The sequence below is a fragment of the Protopterus annectens genome, chromosome 3.part1, assembly GCF_019279795.1.
Source record: "Protopterus annectens isolate FY-2018-M chromosome 3.part1, PAN1.0, whole genome shotgun sequence".
NCBI classification, from domain to species: domain Eukaryota; kingdom Metazoa; phylum Chordata; order Ceratodontiformes; family Protopteridae; genus Protopterus; species Protopterus annectens.
This window is the reverse complement of record NC_056732.1, coordinates 1,158,115,237-1,158,138,840: the sequence shown is the minus strand read 5'-3', so window position 1 is coordinate 1,158,138,840 and position 23,604 is coordinate 1,158,115,237.

Sequence of the window (23,604 nt, the reverse complement as noted above, 5' to 3'; positions counted from 1 at the left end):
ACACTCCAGTATCCAAAATCTCATCCACACATTGCACATAATATACCTGAGGGGTAGAGGCCTATCATGGGACATTTAAACACTCTGCAACACACTACACATTCATGTCAGGGAATGCTCCTTATTGGCCTCCTTACAAACTCATGTAACAACTGGTTGTGAAATGGTGAATGTAGCCAAGGTAGTACAGTTCCAGTACAGCATGATTAGAGCTGGTTTGGGAAACATTTGTAGCCTTGAGTGACCACATGATGCTTCATGATGATGGCCTGTGGTACTATACCCCATCCAGTTGTTGTAACCAGAGTCCTACACATAGCTTTCATTGCTATACACCTTAATGTTGCGTGTGTGCACACAAAATATGCACCTCTAAGCAATATGCATGCCAATCACCATTTGCAGAACTGACACATATATGTCTTGTGATGCTATTGAGTGGCTAGGTCATATGACACACATTGGGTATGTGTAGTGTTTAAATATGCAGTTGTGTTTTAGCATACCACATCATGGATGACACTGGCATGTCCACAATATGATCTACACTCACCATAAGTACCGTACATTACATATGTGGCCGAATGGTATTCCATCAATTATCCATGCACCACTAATGATGTTGTGTGAATACTCATCATGCATGTGCTAAAAATGTGTCCACAATCCACAATGGATACCTATCTGACACACAGATACACATCCAGCCATGGTATGTACACCTGTGAGATATGGTGCACAGTACATTTCAGAGTTTTGAATACCTGCACAGCAATGTTGTGTCCATGTATGCATTGTGTTCCGGGGAAAGCCCATCACCTAATAACAAAACACGTGCATCAAAGCCATGTATACTGTTAGTAACAAGGACTGTCTACACTTGCACTGCATGCTGTTGAGCAACACATGTCCTGCATGCTGACATGTGTGATATTACTGTTTTGCTTGTGATACTGTACCCCACCATCACCTGCTATTGTGTATGTTCTGTCATTGCTGGTGTTGTGTGTGTCTGCTTTAGGGAGGAGTGTATTTTTGTGTGTGTGCATGTGTGCATGTGCGCATGTGGTCTGACATCATGTTCAGTTCTTAAAGTGTGTTTCCTGTTTTCCTCTCACAGGTGCCGATGAGGGGCTGGATCAGTACAGCAGGGAACCTGATGTCACTGAGACAGACAGTGATCATGAGGATAGGTGTGTTGAGGCACAGGCAGGTTTGTCAGGGTCTGTTGTTGGGCCAACAATTGACAGTACACAAGTCTCCACCCCATCCATGCACACAGTCATACTGCCTGTACATCCATCAATACCATTGCTCTTAGCTGAGGGACAGTGTACGGTTGGCACTGGCCAGGACAGTGTGGTATCTATGGCATATGTATCAGGACACAGCAGCCATAGCCAGATGTCTGGAAAAGTACCACATAGGCAGATGCCCAGGGGGTTCTCATCAGAGCACTGCTGGTCATCATGCCCCTGGTAGACGTGCCACACCTCTTTCTACCACACGCATGTTCCAGGCTGTCATGTAGGCACATACATGAATAGAGCGGTACACCAGACAGGGACTACGGGCACAGAGGGCTCATAACACCTCTGTAAATGACAGTATCCGTGACTTAGCAGGTGCCATACATAATTACACTGAGGTCATTGATTAACGTTGGGGTGAGACATTGGATGTCCTCCACAATGTCATGTCCATGTGTCAGGACAGTGTGGGACAGTTGAGACATCGACGTGGATGTATGCCAGCAACATCAACAGCTGGAGGTCGCCGTGGACGTCCAGCAAGTCACAGCCACTCCCTTAGTGCCAGTACCAGCCGCAGCAATGTTGGGGGGTGCTGTTCATAGACCGTCCTATAAGACCACATGCACGTGGCTCTGGCCAGTCCCAGCAGGGACCTGGATCCAGTGGACATATGTCAACCTCTACGGATAGTACCCAGTCTGGATTAGTACCTGATACTGTCTGTAGCACCCCTGCCAGGCACAGGTTCCATATCCGTGGCCAGAGACGGTGATCTGTAAAGCCTGCCAGGTACAGTCTGTAGCTGTCTCACAAATCCCTGTATATGGCAGCCACATGGTGGAACTGTGTGCATGCAGACACACACACATAAACCAGATACCTAGGGCAAACACATACCCACACACATTACATCAACATTGGCCCATAACAGTACTCATGGCCCTCAAACTCACACTCACACACACATGTTGATTGTATGGCTCAGTGTAGGCCTCTGGCAAACCAGCAACACACCCTGTGCATATGATGAAACCTGTGCCACCTCCTGTCATTTGTAACATTGATGCAGGAACAGGCTAACATGGTGCTGATGCACAGGGTGACTTTAGTAAAGTATAGCAATGGTTGCATGTGTAGCATGTTGTCAGCAGTAAAGTGTAATGATATCCCTGAAGGTGTAGCTGAGCAGGCATGATATATAAAAGTTGTAATTAGCAATGTTGTATTGTTTCCACCAATGTTTATTCCAATTGTGTTTTGTTTGCCCATGTGTCACTTGGCTGATGTGTGTAGTTGTGTCAGCATGTGTTATACAGTGGACAGTAAGTGTGGGGTGTGTGCAGCACAGGTTTGCAGGTGTACATTTGTGAACATGGTGGAGGTGCACTGTCTGCATGTATGTGCATATTGGACACATGGGCAGGGTGACATGCCCTGTATTGGCCAGTGTTAACACTCCATAGTTTCTATTGGTGGCCAGTATGCATTGTACTACACACACTTTGGAACTTGAGTACGCATGTGTGTGTATGACACGGGTTGACACTGCTGTGGGTGATGCTGTTGTTGCTATCTGTCATTGGTTTGCATTACTAAGGTTAACACTGTCCCAGCTGCATAATCCTTTATTAATGCACACTGTTCACCTACAGGGTTGCATGGACCGTGCTATCACAAACACAAGAAATTCTCACTTATACAGTAAAAGTGCATTAGTCTCATGGACCCCTGCCATAAACTAAATATATAATAGAAGGTGTGCAGTTGTACCAAAAAAGAGTTACATACCAAGAAGGGATAACCTCTCTGGTCAGTATAACTGGGAAAATGTAATCCTTCAATAAACATACAAGATAAGCTTCAAAATACAAAATGGCAAGGATTCCAAAGACAACACTATTGGTGGCCAGTATGCATTGTACTACACACACTTTGGAACTTGAGTACGCATGTGTGTGTATGACACGGGTTGACACTGCTGTGGGTGATGCTGTTGTTGCTATCTGTCATTGGTTTGCATTACTAAGGTTAACACTGTCCCAGCTGCATAATCCTTTATTAATGCACACTGTTCACCTACAGGGTTGCATGGACCGTGCTATCACAAACACAAGAAATTCTCACTTATACAGTAAAAGTGCATTAGTCTCATGGACCCCTGCCATAAACTAAATATATAATAGAAGGTGTGCAGTTGTACCAAAAAAGAGTTACATACCAAGAAGGGATAACCTCTCTGGTCAGTATAACTGGGAAAATGTAATCCTTCAATAAACATACAAGATAAGCTTCAAAATACAAAATGGCAAGGATTCCAAAGACAACACTAAAGCTTTCTTTAGTGTTGTTCATAATCTACAGGGGAAATCTCAGATTGGGTCACAGTTAATGTAAATGGTCACAAAGTACACTTATCTGACTGACATTACCAATTCCTTGTCAGACAGTTTGAATGCAGATTTCACCACCCTGTCATTACACAAGGGCCACATTTCCAGACCTGAAGAATGTAAAACCTGATGATTCACAGACACTCTAGTTAAAACATCTCTTCAACAAAGTACACACCACAGTGGCAATGGTACTGGACAGTGTCCCTGGCTGTCATACACAAACTGACATATGAAGTCACCACTCACCTAAATGCTCTGTCCAGATGCAGCCTCTATACAGGTTACATACTTGTGAAATGACACATGGTAATGGTGCTCACAGTCCACAAGGGTTGAGCTACAACATCTTCTTCTTCTTCTCCTTTCGGATGCTCCCATTAGGAGTCGCCACAGTACATCATCTGTTTCCATTTCTTCCTGCCCTCTGCATCTTGTGCTGTCACACCATCCACCTGCATGTCCTCTTTCACCACAGCCATAAACCTCATCTTAGGCATTCCTCTTTTCCTGTTACCTGGCAGCTTCATCCTTAGCATCTATTTCATAATATACTCTGCATCCCTCCTCAGCACATGTACAAACCAACTTAATCCTGCCTATCTGGCTTGGTCTACCAACCTTCAAACCTGGCCTGACCCTCTAATATACTTATTCTTAAACCTGTCCACCCTTGTCACACCCAGTGCAAATGTTAACATAAATTGTTTAAGGGTAGAACTACAACAGGTCCTGGAAACTCTCACCTTATAAGCCAGACAAATGTTATCTGGAAGGCTATGGAGCACAGCATTATGGAACTCATTAACAGAGACATTATGAACCTGCAAACACTGCACCATACCCACTTAGGTTCTCTAAAGGCCAGATCATGGCTCCTACACCTAGTAGACTTCAAGACAGTCAACAAGGCTATAGGTGAGGGAGGCGAGGTCAACACAGCCAAGCTATAGCTCACCAGCAATTCATACCCATCCCACATATTGGTATTATACATAACCTCAACAGACTGACCATAAATGATTGTTAGATGATGACTTGACAACTGACGCACAGATGTATGACACACAGTAACATTTGTAGCCTCCATGTACTATTCTTTGCCACTAACAAGTGGTATTCACCTGCACTCAGTCCTGAGACCACTCCTGTTTGGCATATAGCTTTCTTAGGTACAAGCAAACACAGTAGGGATATGTCTGCCCATGTTTAATGACAATGCATACTGTGGGCTATACTTTATTCTCCAGATGACACACACATCCTCCAAAAGGGTATCATACAGACAGATATCTGCTGTCAAACTCATGTTGTACAGCTATAAGCCAAAGAAAGCATAGTTATCCACTTTTAGAAAACAAAGTATCCCCAGAGTACCACATAGGTAGTAGCCCCCAAAATGTGGAACAGGTACTAATGTATGCATAGACCCATGTGTTAAGTCATCTCTCCTTTGATAATCACATTACCAAAGGGTTTTGGAAATCCCTCTGTGGAGCACATAAGCAATAAAGGGTTTGCATGCAGATCCACAGAGGTTGTTGCACACCTATAATGATTAGTCATCTTTGCCAGACTTTGCTTGCTTTGGAACAGGTTTCAAATATACCTCAAGCATAAACCCTCACTCACACTCTTCAATAGAAACCGTGATGTGTGGATGTGAAACGGAAGACGTAGCCCAGGGATCACTGCAGTGGCTAAGCTTGTCACAAGCATACAAAAGTGACCTAAGGTCTGGAAAGTGCCAGCACGCTCTGGCAAAGATACCAGATGCATTCATGGAGAAAGCAGAGTACCCATCTATGAAATAATTGAGGTCACATGTATGTATATGGATTTGCCCCACAGCTACCTTACATGTGTAATGCACATACAGTTGTCATTGTGATATGTCATACACTAGAAAAATCAAAACCCACTCTACACTGGCCAACAGTGTCACACACCTAGAGCACACACACAGTCAGCAAGTGCAAGATTCAAACTTCTTCCTAGCTACATTATGATACTACAGCAGCATGCATTTGCACGACGCACTATACACATTAGTGGGATTTTACCTTTCCACAGGTATATTTGTAGAATGGTGAAATCATCAGATTTGTCAAAGATGAGTATACCATTTTAAGGTGTGTGAGTAGTCTCCAAAGAGGTCGCTCCTCCCCAGGCAAATGCAGGATTCAATCCCCTACCTAACTACATTATGATACTACAGCAGTATGCATTTACATGACGTGCTACACACATTACTGGGAATTTCATTTTTCCACGGGTATATTTGTAGGATGGTGACATCATGAGACTTAACAAAGATGAGTATACCACTTTTAAGGGGTGTGAGTAGTCTCCAAAAAGGTTGATCTTTCCCAGAGCGACACACACATACAGTTGGCAAGAGCAGGATTCAAACCCCTACTTAACTACATTATAATACTACACCAGTACGCATTTACACGGCACGCTATACACATTATTGGGACTTTTCTTTTCCACAGGTATATTTGTAGGATGGTGACTTCATGAGACTTGACAAGGATGAGTATACCACTTTTAAGGGGTGTGAGTAGACTCCAAATAGGTTGCACCTCCCCAGGGAGACGCACACACAAACACACAGTTAGCAAGTGCAGAATTCATACCCCTACCTAACTACATTATGATACTACAGCAGTACGCATTTACACGACGCGCTATACTCATTAATGGGATTTCTTTTTTCCACAGGTATATTTGTAGGATGGTGACACCATGAGACTTGACAAAGATAAGTATACCACTTTTAAGGGGTGTGAGTAGTCTCCAAAAAGGTTGTTCTCTCCCCAGGGAGAGACAGACAGACACACACACACACAGTTATCAAATGCGGTGTTCTTAATCCAAACTAAGTACGTCTTTACACTTCAGCAAGCAATATGGAGTTACAGGGTGCAATTACAGACATTACTTGCTGGCAGTTTGCCCAAAGGTTTTTTCACATTTGCTAACCTCAGCAGGCTTATCATAATTGTTGTATTGTGAGTGTATTGTATGCATAGGCCATGACCGTATCATATATGGGTTGATGCACCACATGCTGGCATACACAGGGTCAAATGGGTGGCTAAGCTCTGTCAACTCAATACTGGACAATACAGTCAGGAGGAGTGGGGTCATACAACCACAACACCAACTGTCTCACATAGACCTACAATATAAGCACCAGCACAACACACACATAAATACACATTACCATACTCGGAGAATACAAATATTAATCTGAAAAAGAGAGAGTATCCTCCTAAGCAGACAAGCAAGCAACATGCACCTCCAAGCACACGCCAGAAAACACATAATAAACCAAAGCAGTGTGCCTCACAACAGGCCCTAAGGCAAAACAACATACCCAACACACTAGTACTAGGTGACTTCATAGTCAGGCACACAGATGTTCCACTCACTCAGCTGGACAAGGGGAAGGTTACTGTCAGTTGTCTGTCAGGTGCTATGATCCGCCACATAACACAAGCACTTACATCACTCCAGAACAGGTACATATATGACGTGTTCTTTGTACATGTCAGTGTGAATGATCTAAGACATACCTACCAGGACAACATGACAAGAGATATATATTAGCTCTATGATCATGTAGCCCAGGCTGGTATGACCCTGACCTTGAGTAGCATCTTACCTTCACCTACATGATACTGCAATATAATAGAAAGATGATAAACTTGAACAATTGGCTGAGCTTCTGGTGTCATTTAAAGGGGATCCGGTCTCTGTCTGCCTGTGATGACATGATAGACAAGCCTTGTTACTTCGCTACAGATGATTTGCACCTGTCGCCCCTATGATTCTGAATACTGGCCAAGGCTCTTGCTGTCCCCATATTTCCTTTTTTAGGCAAGGCTCAAAGGTTCATAGGTTCATAGGTAGGTACTAGGCTATCTGCCCAAGGGCATTTATAAGCCTAGCCATAATGTGTTGGCTTTTGCCTCCCTTTTGAATTACTTTTCTGGGCCTCTGTCTAGTAGGGCCACTGAAGTGATCCTAGGGGTAAATTTACAATTTCCCATCCACTCGTCAAGATTCCTCTTGAAGAGAGTTAGCGAGGGGCTTTGCCTAACATCAACTGGGATTCTATTCCAGAGCGAGGGAAGTCTCTGGGACAGGAATTTATCCCTCCAGTACATCCTGTTTATTGCTGTGCTGAGGTTTAATTCACTGGAGCTTGTGGCTCTAAGAGATTTGGTTTTCTTGAGGTGGAGCATGTCCATTAATTCCAGGTTGGACATGGCCTTATACATCAGGCATAGATCACCTCTGAGCAGGCAGTAAGTAACCGAGTAGAGCTGGAGTTTCTTTAGTCGAGCTGCATTGGGCATCTCTTTGAGATGGTGAGGTACTTCTGTGGTCTTACCAGCTGTTGCATATGCCGATTAAGGTACATACCAAATGGGGCATTGTACTCTACTATGGGCCTAATGAGTGATGGGTAGAGGGGCACAATGACCTCTCTTGATCTAGAGGTGAAGCCTTTTGTGATTAGGTGGGCTACATAGAAGGAATTTCTAAACACTTTGGCAATGTGATTATCAAAGGAGAGTCTACTGTCCACCTGTGTCCCAAGGTCTCTTATCACACTTTCAATGTTAAGTATACTACCGCCTATGTTGTAATTCATGGGTAGAGAGTTTTTACCAAAGGGGATGACAATGCACTTTTTGGCATTGAGCTTGAGGCCATGGCTTTGACACCAGGCATCTGTCTCAGTTAGGCCCTTTTGTAGGATGTCCACATCGTTAGTAGTTTCGATTATGGCTCCTAGTTTCCAGTCATCTGGGAACTTCATTAGCCAAAGACCTTCTGTATTAGCATGTACTTCAGGGAAGTAGATACCAAACAGGACAGGACACAGGACTGAACCCTGTGGTACTCCACTTGTCACTGGTCTGAAGTCGGACTTGGAGTCTGCTACTTTCACAGTGTGGGTTCTGTCAGTGAGCCAGTTGGCAACCCATCTTGTGACATAGGGATTTATACCTAGTTTAGTGAGTTTCTTTATAATTCCAGAGTGGGGGATGGTGTCGAAGCCTTGGCAAGAGCTAGATAGGCTGTGTGAACCACCTTACCCTTGTCTACGGCTTTGGTGACTGATTCAAAGAAGTCTATCAGGTTTAGGAGACATGATCTGCCTTTTACAAACCCAAAATGGTTGTGGTCCAGAGTTTGGAGATTACCAATGTCTTTTTGTTTATAAGTTCCATGATGATACATTCCATGGCTGTGCAGACCAGACTCATCAGACTAATGGGGCGCTAGTTCCCGGGGTCCATGGTGTCTCCCCCCTTGTGTAGTGGGATAACCGTCACTGTGTGCCATTCAGCTGGCACAAAGCCTGAGATGAGGATATGACTGAACATGGTACATAGGTGTGGTGCCAGTTCATTCTGTATTTTGTGTAGAACGCAGCCTGGGATGTTATCTGGTCCCATGGATGCTGTGTTCCTGGCTTTGGAGAGTGGTTTTTACCTGTGCAGCCGTGATGACAGCAACTTTGCATTCTTCTGGTATAGAGATGGGCTCTTTCATGGGTGAGAGGGGGGTAAAGTTAGCCCTGATCCTATCTGCCAGGATGTTGGCAATATCAGTTGGGTCTGTATATTTAGTGCCATTGTGCTGTAACTCAGAGCAGATCTGAGTGTTGCTATTGAGATTCTTGACATAGTTATAGAATGCTTTGTGGTTGTCTTTAGAATCAGTGGCGATTTTGTTTTCGTAACTAGCTTTGGAGGATTTTATCAGGGATCGCAGCTTCTTACTGAGGCTGACCAGGGAGCTCCTCCACTCATGGGATTTTACCCTCTTTTTCAACAGTTTCTTCCTTCTGTTGTGCAGTTTGTTTATGGCAGGGGACCACCAAATTGGCTTCCTTTTCTTGGAGGATAGCATCTTGGTTCTGTTTGCGATAGCACGATTCATGCACTTACGTAAGTGCTTATAAAGTGTAATTGTGAAGGATTCAGTAGTCATAACTGTATTGTCCATCTGCATGGGTGTCCTGAGGTTCACCACTTCTGTCTTAAGAAGCATGAAGTTGGCTTTGGAGAAATATTTTAACATGATTTCCTTAATGGGGGGTGGGGCCAGAATGTGGATATGTAGGGTAATTAGTTTATGGTCTGATGGGACCAATGAGGCATTGACTTCAGTTGTGGAACACCGGTCACTCAGGACAAACCAAACCCCATAACCAATACAAATAACCACAAAGTGAGCTAAATGCTACTCATTGCCAGAAGTCTCAGCCTCCAGATGCACACACTTGAGGCACTTCTCAGTATGGATAATGTTGATATCTGTGCAGTAACAGAAACCTAGTTCAAGGCTCCAGAGAGCACACCAGCACTACCAGGATACTACTCATTCCATACCTTCTAGCATCAGAACCTGGATCATAGCACATAGGGTGGGGATGTATCCATATTCATCAAGGATACCTACACCTCTCTCTACATCCTCTCTACAGAATATGTACCCATAGAATGTTGCACAGCACTGTTCTTCCCACTCCACAGGGGTAGGGCCACAAAAGACCCTTGGCATTCACGCTCTATGAGCCTGACGAGTCTGATCTGTAAGGCAATGGAGCCAATCATAATGGAAGTCAACAATAAAGACATTGGGAACCTTCACACAGTTGAGCACACTCAGTTTGGCTTCGTCAAATGCAGATCACGCCTCCTGAACTGGGTGCATTTCTTTGAGACAGTTACCCAGGCTAAAGATGATTGAAATGAGCTCCACACAGCCTATCTATACCACGCTAAGGCCTTTGACACCATTCCCCAGTCAGGTATCATAGATGAACTCACCAACCTGGGCATGAATCCATACATCACAAGATGGATTGCAAACTGGCTCACAGATAGATACCACAAATTAAAAGTTGCTGGCTACATGTCAGACTCTACACCGGTAACAACTGGAGTCCACCAGGTTTCAGTCCTGGGGTCCCTCCTGTTTGGTATAGACTTCTCAAAAGTACATGCCAGCACAGGAGGGTTGTGGTTGACTAAGTTTGCTGGGAACTGTAAAGTGTTTGCCATAATAGATTCCCCGGATGACACAAATATTCTCCAGAAGGGACTCTATGAGACAGATGTGTGGTGTCAGAATCATTGCCTCAAGCTCAGTGTGAAAGAATGCTTAGTAATCCCCTTTGGTGAAAACAAAGTACCCACAAACTACCACATAAGTGTTACCCCTAAAAACTGACAAGGTAATAAGGGATTTGGGGACACAAGTAGATAGTCATCTTTCCTTTGACAACCATGTTGCCAAAGTGATTAGGAAATCCTGTGTGGCCCACCTACTCAACAAAGGGTTTGCATCAGGATCAAAAGAGGTAGTGGTGGCCCTTTACTCTTAAGTCATCAGACCCATCATTGAGTACAATGCACCATTTTGGATGTACTCGACTAAGCATATCCAGCAGCTGTAGAGACCACAGAGGTACCTCAACAAGAGGATTACTGGACTCAAACAGTTGTGATATGCAACACAACTGGTAAAACGAAATCTGTTCTCCGTTGCGTACCGCCTACTCAGAGGTACACTCTGCCTAACATACAGAGCCATGTCCAACACATAACTGTTGAACATGCTCCATCTACGGATAACAAAATTGAGTCACACTACACACTCCAGGGATATGAAACTCATCACAACAATGAATACAACATGCTGGTGGGATAGAGTACCATCCCAGACACTTGCCTTACTGTGGAACAGAGTCCCAATGTACATCAGACAGAGCCCCTCACTGACACTCTTCAATAGGAACCTTGATGAGTGGATGGGAAACAGACAATTCACACCAGGCATCACATCAGCAGCCCCACTAGAAAGGGGCTTAGGGTACTAACTATTAGAACTAGAGCTTAGGAGACTACCCAATGGCATGGTGAAAGCTGCACAATTTGCCTAGGCTAATATATGTCTTTGTGAAGATAGTCTACTACATACCTATGAACCTATGTGACAGGTACATGTCTACAGATAGTAGATGTGTACTTTATTGTACAGTCATGTTGTACAGTAGGCACATGGACCACATACACTGTAATGCTTATAGATACTGGTGGCTGTTATGTACAGTGGGTGAGATGTGCACCTCATGTCTTTTGTGCCATTGGGATGTGTGCTGGGTGGGACAGTCCTGGATGGCTCCCTGTCATGGTCACCCTCTTACACACATCTCTGCCCATCCATATTTGGCTTATTATACTGTGTTCCCCCTACATATATGTAGGTACATAGGTGGGTAATAGGCTATCTGCCTGAATGCATCTATTAGTATGGCCAGAGTGTGCAGCTATCACCACACATGGGGTTAGTTCCCTAGGCCTATGTGTAGTAGAGCTGATGAAGTGATCCATGGTGTGACAGTTCAGTTTCACATACACTCATCAAGGCTCCTCTGGAAGAGTGTCAGTGAGGGACTCAGCTTAATGTAGGTTGGGAGCCTGTTCCAAAGCAAGGGAAGTCTGTGAGTTAGGAATGTATCCCTCAAACATGTTCTATTTATTGTTGTGATGATGATATCCCTAGAGCATGTGGCACAGTGAACTTGGGTTTACTTCAGATAGAACATGTACATCAGTTCTGCATTGGACATGGACCTGTCTGTTGGGCAGAGATCACCTGAGTAGACAGTATGCAACAGAGTACAGATTGAGTTAACTTCAGTCTTGTTGCATGGGGCAACTGTTTGAGGCCAGTAATCCTCTTGTTGAGGTACTTCAGTGGTCTTTCCAGCTGCTGAAGGTGCCTAGTCAGATTCATCGCAAGTGTGCTGTGATACTCTCTGATGGGTCTGATGACTTGACGAGTAGAGGGAACCTCCTTTGACCTACATGCAAAGACCTTGGCAATTTGTGGGAACACATAGCATGATTTTCTGACCACTTTGTGAATGTGTTTCTGGTAGAGATGACTATCCACATGTGTCCATAGATCCCTTATTATTACCTCCATATTTAGGGTGTTGGCACCTATGTGGTATTTGTATGACTGTAGCTCGAGGCCATAATTTTGACACCACATCTGTCTGACTGAGACCCTTTTTAAGGATGTCTCTGTTGTCCCAAACATTGATTATGACAACCTTTTTGCAGTTATCCACAAACTTTGCTAACCATAGCCCTCGTGTGTTTGACTGTATTTCTGAAAAGTATACACCAGACAGGAGGGGTCCCAGGACTGAGCCATGGGGGACAGCAGTTGTTACCAGCTTACAGTCCAACAGGGAGACCACAATTCTTACCTTGAGGGATCTATCTGTGCCCCAGTTGGCAATCCATCAGATGACATACGTGTTTATGCACAGGTTGTTGATTTTGTGGATACGACATGTATGTGGGATGTTGGAAAAGGGCTTTTCAAGGTGGTGCTTTGATGTGTATGTGCATGCAGTCTATTGCACCCACTACCTCTGGGTATTCTGCTATTTGGTGGAAAAGATGCATATTGCTGGCCAATGCCTCACGGGAATTGGGGAAATATACGTGGTCACCGACATGTGCTGACATGGCATCCAGGAACTGGTGCAGTACCCTGGATGCTGATGCCTGTGAAATCCCCATAATAACACCAGTTGGTCTCTGGAAGGTACCTGTAGCTAGTATTCTTAGGCCAACACATACCTTGGTATCCACTGGGATGGGTTCCCCTCTGTTGGTTCTGTGTGTGAGGTGTGGCTGACACAGCTCAACAATTTGTTGCAGGAGGTCTCTGTCCACCCTATAGCACTCCACTATCTCCAGCTCATGTAGCCCCTGGTAGGTTACCCTGGGTCTGCACACTTTTCTCCGTCTCCTCACTGTGGGTTGCTCAGCAGCATTCACAACATCATCACCCTCAGCACCTTGCACATGCTGGTTTATGATAGCAAGAGCAGCCCCTAACATTTTGTCTGACTTTAAAGTTTTTAAGCTTTCCCTCTTTGTATACTGCAGTGTTGCAGAGTTCTTAGGAAAAAACAGGGAAGAATGCTGTTTGCAGAGTTTAAAGTGCTGGGCTGGGCTGGGCTGGGCTAGTCTGCTGCCTGTGTAATTGGCTGATTCTGATATATTTCACCTGTCAGCTCTGCTAGTTCTCCTTAGTTAACTTCCTACTACTTCTTTTCCTTCCTTTTCCCTTTCTGTTTCAGCCCGGGGCAGCACCACGCAAACACGCGCACAAGCACACACACGCTGTGTGCACGTTTGCAAGAAATTTCAGATATTTTCACAGTGTGCACCTTTGGTTTCTGGTTTTCAAAAAGGACAACTGTAGACATGCCTATTGCAATCCTAAGCAACTCAGGGCAAACGCAAGATACTGTGCTCCAATTAGCTTACAGCCTTTCTGACACACCCTCTCATGATGTTACCTATATTCTACTCTACTACTCACCTACTCCTACACTTACACTCTTGGGACATGGCTCACATGCTGGGGAAAATTTGGATTCACTATCCTTATCCTCATTTGCATAGGATTGCCTACTAATGTATGGTTACATCTCTCACACTGATCTTCCCCCCTTAGCAACCAGTACTCAGTGGCTATGTCGTCTTCAGTCTGCCATTCACCTGCATGGCAGGATAAGCTTTTCAGTGAAAATGGCTATCTTTGGCTATTTTTAAATTATTTTCTTGTTTTTAAAGTGCCACACGTTTGCGCGGTGCTGAGCTACGCTTAAACATCGGAGATCGGGGAAACAAAAAGTTAGATTTTAATCATTTTAAACATTTATAAATGCCAATTGCCTTATATTTGGCCATTGGCATGCTTCCGCAAAGGTATGCATCCTTTATTTGGAGCTGTCATAGCTCCGTTTAGCTATTTGCAGAACGGTACTCCGTTACCAACAGAGTACATTTCTGCAGATAACACTAATCTTCCATGGACAGGTTAGTGTTTCCTGGACTGCAAATTTACCTCATTTGCATAGCTTTCAGCAGCAAATGAGGTACTTTGCATACCATGATGCTGTCCGTGCAAGAGTAGCTTTAGCAGCTCTTGTGCACGCCCCTGCCGGCTGTATCTGGATCTCACGTCAGACATATTGCCTGTTTGACGTCTTACTCTACTCTACAATTCCGTGCAATCTTTTGCAAATCCAGCCCTATTACTTATATTTGCATTAACATTTAAAATGATATTTATAATTTAGTTATGGATTTTTAGGTAAAGATGTGCAACAGGTAAGGGTGATAAAGGATAATGAGGGAAACGTACTCACAAGCGAGGAGAGTGTGTTGAGCAGATGGAAAGAGTACTTTGAGGGGCTGATGAATGAAGAGAATGAGAGGGAGAGAAGGTTGGATGATGTGCTGATAGTGAATCATGAAGTGCAGTGGATTAGCAAGGAGGAAGTAAGGATAGCTATGAAGAGGATGAAGAACGGAAAGGCTGTCGGTCCAGATGATATACCTGTGGAAGCATGGAGGTGTTTAGGTGAAATGGCAGTGGAGTTTTTAACTAGATTGTTTAATGAAATCTTGGAAAGTGAGAGGATGCCTGAGGAATGGAGAAAAAGTGTTTTGGTACCGATTTTTAAGAATAAGGGTGATGTGCAGAGCTGTAGTAACTACATAGGGATTAAATTAATCAGTCACAGCATGAAATTATGGGAAAGAGTAGTGGATGCTACGGTAAGAAGGGAGGTGATGATTAGTGATCAGCAGTATGGTTTCATGCCACGAAAGAGCACTACAGATGTGATGTTTGCTGTGAGAGTGTTGATGGAGAAGTACAGAGAAGGTCAGAAGGAGTTGCATTGTGTCTTTGTGGATTTAGAGAAAGCATATGACAGGGTGCCTAGAGAGGAGTTGTGGTATTGCATGAGGAAGTCGGGAGTGTCAGAGAAGTATGTAAGAGTGGTACAGGATATGTACAAGGGTATTGTGACAGCGGTGAGGTCTGCGGATGCGTTTATGGTGGAGGTGGGATTACATCAAGGATCAGCTCTGAGCCCTTTCTTATTTGCAATGGTGATGGACAGGTTGACAGACGAGATCAGACAGGAGTCCCCATGGACTATGATGTTTGCAGATGACATTGTGATCTGTAGTGAGAGTAGGGAACAGGTGGAGGAGACCCTGGAGAGGTGGAGATATTCTCTAGAGAGAAGTGAAATGAAGGTCAGCAGGACTAAGACAGAATATATGTGTGTGAATGAGAGGGAGGATAGAAGAATGGTGAGGATGCAGGAAGTAGAGGTGTCGAAAGTGGATGAGTTTAAGTACTTGGGATCAACAGTTCAGAGTAATGGTGAGTGTGGAAGAGAGGTGAAAAAGAGATTACACGCAGGATGGAGTGGGTGGAGAAGAGTGTCAGGAGTGATTTTTGACAGGCGAGTACCAGTAAGAGTGAAAGGGAAGATTTACAAGAGGGTTGTGAGACCAGCTATGTTATATAGGTTGGAGACAGTGGCATTGACAAAAAGGCAGGAGTCAGATCTTGACGTGGCAGAGCTGAAGATGTTAAGATTTGTACTGGGTGTGACGAGGATGGACAGGATTAGGAATAAGTACATTAGAGGGTCAGCCCAGGTTGGAAGGTTTGGAAACAAAGCCAGAGAGGCAAGATTATGTTGGTTTGGACATGTGCTGAGGAGGGATGCAGAGTATATTGGGAAAAAGATGCTAAGGATGAAGCTGCCAGGTAACAGGAAAAGAGGAAGGCCTAAGATAAGGTTTATGGATGTGGTGAGAGAGGACATGCAGGTGGTTGGTGTGACAGAGCAAGATGCAGAGGACAGCAAGAAATAGAAACAGTTGATCTGCTGTGGCAACCCCTAATGGGAAAAGCCGGAAGAAGAAGAAGAAGATTTTTAGGTGCTTCTTTGTGTTTAGCTGGAGCTAAATGCAGAGTCACCAACCTTAGCAGGAAGGTTATTCAGAAACGTATTGAACTGCATAATGTTGACTAACTTTGCAATAATGCATAATGCAGTGCTGTAGGCCTTAATGACTTGAATAATTAAATATTAATGAGGACATCATTGCAACATCTTAACAGCAGTAGCAATGATAAAGACACATATTAATAATAACTTACAGATTAGGTGGGACACTTGAATGCTGGTTGCAGACAAATCAAAATGTAGAGCGCAATGCCCTTGCTGAAAATGACTATCATCTGAGGCTGCCACAAAAGCAATCTTTTCACAAATAACTATCAAAAGATCAGTCCTTCTTCTCCAAACCAAGGTATTTAAAATGCCTGAATGTATCAACTCAGGAATGTTCATCACCAACTGCAGACATTTATTAAAAGCTGTACAGCATTCCCTACTTGCAGCAAAGACAGAAATACTTTCAAAATAATTATTTCCTTATTGCCCACTTTGCAACATACATATACAGAGCAAACTGCTTAATTTCCATAAATAAATAAATAACATTAAATAATATAATACATGATACACTGAAAGATGAATTAAATAAATAAATAAAATAAAATAATATAGTACACAATGCAATGAAGGATAAAAGGCAGGGGCAATCGTGCTTTTAAACCTTAAGCTGTATTATTAGTAAACTGAGTGGAAATATGAAATATACAAGTCATTTAAGTCGCAATAGACACACAACATGGATGAGAAAAAATTAGTCCCTTTTTCTTCTTTTTTCTCTCATGTCTCTGCAGCTCCTTAGGAAGTTGCCTAGAATCGTGATCAGTACAAGACAAAAGTAGCCAGGCTGCTGTCTTAACCTCACAAGTCTGAAATTGCACAACCAAAGGAAATAATACCTACATATATAACACAGAAATACAATGGTTTTGCTTAACTGAATTGATCATTTCATCTTGTCAGCCTATCACAAGGATAGCTTCACTGTTTTCCTAAATCACTCAAAGGGAATAAAAATGTCAGTTAAACTTACTTAGGAAGTGAAAGCATACCTACCTCTGAAGCAATACTTGTCAGAATTAATTGTTATATTAGTTCACTGCACATTGCTTATGGCATTTCACTGAACAGGTTAATGTAGTTTTTCAATCATATTAGAGCAAATAAAGTAAGAGAAAATTAAGTGCAACTGAACTTCGACCAGTACTTGTCATTATTGACATATTGCATTATTAATAGAAATAATATAAACTCAATTAATGACAGTGTCATATTTAACAATAAGTGTTCCTTCTCTCAGTTTTGTGTCATTTAAATAAAAATGGTTGTCACTTTTTACTATGAGTCATTTTCTTGTTTCAGTCTTTCTGTTTCACTTTGTCTTTCTCTCTCTTTTTTCTTTCCCTTTTATGTTCTGTCTTATACATATTAAGCAGTGTCTGAGGTAACTCGGCTGCAAGCCTCCTAGGTGAAAAAAAGACCACCACCTTTCCTGCTTGCCTGAGGACTGCTTCAAAATGATGGTGTGAAGGCTGCACCCCTATGTGCCTCCCAAAACATGGCAGCCTTGTAAGCCATGACAGTAGGCTTAAGGACCTGGTTGAGGCTGTAGTTAAGAAGGCAGTTGACAGCAGTCGGCATCTGTACCAGTCTCTTTTCTAGTGCGTATAAGACTTGATGGCATGGTTGACTCTGATCTTTGAGGCACTGGAGGGCTTGATCCCCGCAAAATCTTATAGATTGAGATATTCAGAATAAGAGTTTTGGGAAGGATGCTGCCTCACCTAAATTGTTTTTTTCTCCATAAAATATATAAAGACTTGTATAATCTAATTTATAGACCTATTATAACTAGTTGTAATAGTTCTATCCAGCAGTGTGAACCACCCTGATTCCATGTATAAAAATGGGAAAAGGAGTTGTGGATGGATTATACATCTATCTATATATATATATATATATATATATATATATATGGATATATATATATATATATATATATATATATATATATATATATATATATATATATATATATATATATATATATAGAGTTCCACTTCTAACCATCGAAATTTCAAAACATCAAAGTTCAGAACATCGAGACCAGAACACTGAATTTTGAAACATCGAAAGTCGAAGGTTACAAATGTAACCAAAAAAAAAAAAAAAAGAAAAAGAAATTGTAGCAATTGTATGCAGGGGGGCTTTGCCCACCTGCACCCCCCACACCCCCTACTTTAATATTCCAACTCCGAGACCGCACTGCAGTGGAGTAAAGGGAAATCTCCCATTTAGCGCTATATGCAGAAGCGCTAAACGGGAGATTTTCCATACCCTATCTGTAGTGCCATCACACAGATGGCACATAGACACACACAGTATGCAGGGCACCTTGGTGCTCTGCAAAAACACAAACATTCCCCTACCTATATTTACCTTTTTCTTCCCCTTCAAACCTTCGATGTTTTAAAACTCGATGTTCCGGTCTTGATGATCTGAACTTCGATGTTTTGAAATTTCGATGGTTAGAAGTGGAACTATATATACATATATATATATATATATATATATATATATATATATATATATATATATATATATATATATATATATATATATATATATATATATAAAATCCATCCACGACTCCTATATATATATATATAGGTTTACTATCAAAATTTCAGGATGACATTCAGTTGAACTGAGACAGTCGAAAGCCTATTTTCCAGTTCACTGAAGGCTGAACCGAAAATGGTCGACACCACAACAGCTAATGCTAGAGTGCATTCTCTGCTGTGAGGTTGATGTTCTGTTTGGAGATTACAGTACAGGAGGAATGGGAAATCTACCCATTTCATCACTGTAGTGTGATCTTAATGTTTGCATATATAACGAGCAGGAGGTGTGGGGGGTGCAGGGTGGCTTGACCCCCTGCAATACTTTACATGTAAATGGCTGGTAGATAGGGTATGCTGGGTAATGTCAAGCAGTACATCCAGTGATGAACAAAATTTTTATTTCTATTTTTATTTTTCACTGACAGCATTTGATGGAATGCATTTCAAAAATGTGATAGTAAACCATATACATATATATATATATATATATATATATATATATATATATATACATATACAAAAAAACAGAAGCAACAATGACCACCATGGCAATAGTCAGGGTATATAAAACCATATAAACCTTTTATTAAAGACCATAGATAAGAACTTTCGGACTCTAACAAAGTCCTTCTTCAGATCTGCCATCTTCTTACTTACAACATATTTTCAGAGTTAGGATATTTTGAATGTGATTTGAAAAGATTTATATGAACCTTTAAGGTGGTCACAATCAGAAGCCCTAAGATGAACTAGGGATACATCTAAGCACAGTCACACAATAATAATGATAAAAAGAGTGTTTATTTTGTTATTCATTATGTAAAAATAATGTTTACTGTGTTACTCATTATAATGTGTTCACTGATGGATTAGTGAATACTGTAAAACATATTGAAGAAGTTCATGAAGAATAAATTTGAAAGAAAGTACTAAAAGTATTGTGTTCGCTCCTTCATTCCATCTACAGCTTTTGGTTTGAGTTTCATTTTCTAGTTTGTTGTGTGCTTGTAAGTTTTTATGCTTTGACTTCTACCAGAGTGGGTTGGCCTTAGAAGAGAGTACACAGGACACTTTGTTAAACCTTTCAGTACATTCTGTGCCTGAATTGTTTATAGCATTTACTAAACAACTTGCCAGGACAGTTACTGGAGCCATTCAAGATGGTTTTTCAAGATTGTGTGGGTCCCAGCAGCAGTATCCAGTTGGTTTGGGTTCATTTCCACAGTCTTGACTGCCATTGGGAATTACAAACAACAATGAGCAAAGGCATGATGGTAATGATGCCATTAACACACCTGATAACAGCAGCAATGGTCCGAGTGGGAACAGAATTGAACACTTAGATGGCAGTGTTTTGGATTATGTGTTCAAGGAAGTCAACAATCCTTTTTTGGACATCATTTTCGAACCGAATGGTGAAAATTTAAGTACTGTTGTTAATAATAATGTTAGAAGTCTTTATGAAGATGTAGGCAGTTGCAGGAAAGACATTTTTGAACATGAGAAGCTCATAGTTCGCTTTAAATGTATGGAACTGGAGATTTTATATCTCAATGAATGTATTAAGCGCAAATGTGTTCCACAGGAACTAAGACTATCAAAATTTGCAAACTGTGTGAACTTTGGTGACCCATTTTGCATTGAGTTAGTCAACGTATTCAATGAAATAAGGGTCAACATGATTCGTATGCTTGTAACACATTATTTAAAAGAGATTGACACAGTCAAAGAAAATATGGCAAATTTAGCAATAAAATTAAGGGACATTGTTGATTCAATGTACTTTCTGACTTATATAGTAGCATTGGGGCCAAAGCTGATAGGCACAAAACCTCCGTAGTCACAAGGAAGCAGTCCAAACTATGGATGAATCTTTTGGCCTATGCCAAAAAAGAGGCCTACCCTTTGCAATATCATAGGTTCATAGGTTCATACTAGGCTATCTGCCCTAGGGCATTTATAAGCCTAGCCAGAGTGTGTATGGCTTACGCCACCCATTTTAAATTAATTTTGCTATGCCCTTTTTCGAGGTTAGTATACTGCGCTTCTGTCTAGCAGTGACACAGAAGTGATACCCGGGGTAAACCTACGATCTCCCATCCACTCATCAAGATTCCTCTTGAAGAGAGTCAATGAGGGACTCTGCCTAACCTGGACTGGGATTTTATTCCAGAGTGAAGGGAGCCTCTGGGTTATGAATCTGTCCCTCCAGCATGTCCTATTTATTTCAGTGCTGAGGTTTAAGTCCCTCGAGCACGTAGCTCAATGGGATTTGGATTTTCTGAGGTGCAGCATGTCCATTAATTCCGGGTTGGACATGGCTTTATAAGTCAGGCACAGATCGCCTCTGAGCAGGCGGTATGCCACTGAGTAGAGCTGGAGTTTCTTTAACCGGGCAGCATACGGCATCTGTTTGAGCCCCTTGATCCTCTTGGTGAGGTACTTTTGGGGTCTTTCCAGTTGTTGCAGGTGTCTGGTAAGGTACATCCCAAAAGGGGCATTGTACTCAATTATGGGCCTGATGAGGGATGAGTAAAGAGGCACGATGACCTCCCTGATCTAGATGTGAATCCCTTCATGATTAGGTGGGCTATATAAAATGTTTTTCTAACCACTTTGGCCACGTGGTTGTCAAATGAGAGATTGCTATCAACTTGGGTCCCCAGGTCCCTAATTACTTTTTCTGTACTTAATGGATTACCACCTATGTGGTAATTTGTGGGCACTTTGTTTTTGCCAAAGGGGATGACTATACACTTTTTGGCATTTAGCTTGAGGCCATGGCTCTGGCACCAGTTGTCTGTTTCTATGAGGCCCTTTTGGAGGATGCTTGTGTCAGCTGGAGAGTCTATTATGGTGCTCAGTTTGCAGTCATCTGCGAACTTGGTCAGCCACAGTCCTTCCATGTTGGCCTGTACCTCCGAGAAATATATACCGAACAAGAGAGGTCCCAAGACTGAGCCTTGTGGGACGCCACTTGTAACTGGTTTGGAGTATGACATGGCTCCAGCTATTCTAACCATGTGGGTTCTGTCCTTGAGCCAGTTTGCAACCCATCTAGTGACATAGGGGTTTATATTTAAGCTGGTGAGCTTATCTATAATGCCCGAGTGGGGTATTGTATCGAAGGCTTTTGCGAGGTCCAGGTAGGCTGTGTGGACCACCTTCCCCTTGTCAATGGCCTTGGTGACTGTTTCAAAGAAATTGACCAGGTTTAAGAGGCAGGATCTGCCCTTAACAAAGCCGAACTGGGTAGGATCCAGTGTCTGTAGGTCCCCAATATCTTTATTTATAAGGTCCATGATGATCCTTTCCATAGCTTTGCAGACCAAGCTAGTGAGACTTATGGGGAGATAGTTTCCAGGATCTGTTGAGGCACCACCTTTGTGGAGAGGGACCACTGTTGCTCTACGCCACTCTTTGGGTACATATCCTGTAGTAAGGCTGAGATTGAACAGTAGTTTTAGGTTTGGGTTTAGCTCTTCTTGGAGTTCATGTAGGACGCAGCCCGGGACACGGTCTGGTCCCATTGATGCTGTGTTTCTTGCTTTGGAGAGGGCAGCTCTTACCTGAGCATCTGAGATGCCAGGGGAGCAGCACTCTGCTGGGATAGATATTAGCCCTTTTGGTGGGGGGAGAAGTTTGCGCTGAACCTGTCAGCTAGGATGTTGGCAATGTCTGTGGGTTCGGTGTATTTTTTGTCATTTTGGACTAATTCTGAGCATATCTGGGAATTCCCACCCAGGTTCCTAACATAACTAAAGAAAGCCTTGTGATTATCCTTAGTGTCCTGTGCAATTTTTCTCTCGAAGCTGGCCTTAGACGATTTTATGAGTGCCGTAGTTTTTTGCTAATACTGATCAGAGATGCCTTCCCTTTTTGGGATTTTGCTCTGTCATGTAGTAGCTTCCTCCTTCTATTGTATAGTTTGTTTATGGCTGGGGTCCACCAGGCAGGACGTCTGCCTTTGGAGGATTGGGTCTTGGTTTTATTTGGGATTGCATGATCCATGCATTCCTGAAGGTGTTCATAGAATGCGTTTATAAAGGATTTTGTGGTCTGGGCCGTATTATCCAGAGGCCCGGGGGCTTTGAAGGATTCCACCTCGGTTTTGAGGAGTGTGAAATTTGCTTTAGAGAAGTTTTTCACTGTGGTTTTCTGGGCATGGGGTGGGGTCGGGATGTGAATATCCAGCGAGATTAGTTTATGGTCTGATCTTACCAGTGAGGGATACACTTCTGGTCTGGAGCATAGAGTCCCCATGTTGGTGATGATCAGGTCCAGTATGTTTTCCCCTCTTGTGGGAGTGGTAACAAGTTGTTCCATAGCATTTGAGTTTATAAATTCTAGGAACCTTTGGGCTAGGGTGTTGGAGCTAGAGTAATGCTCCCAGTCTATGGTTGGGTAGTTGAAGTCACCCAATATAATGGTGTTTGGAGAGACCT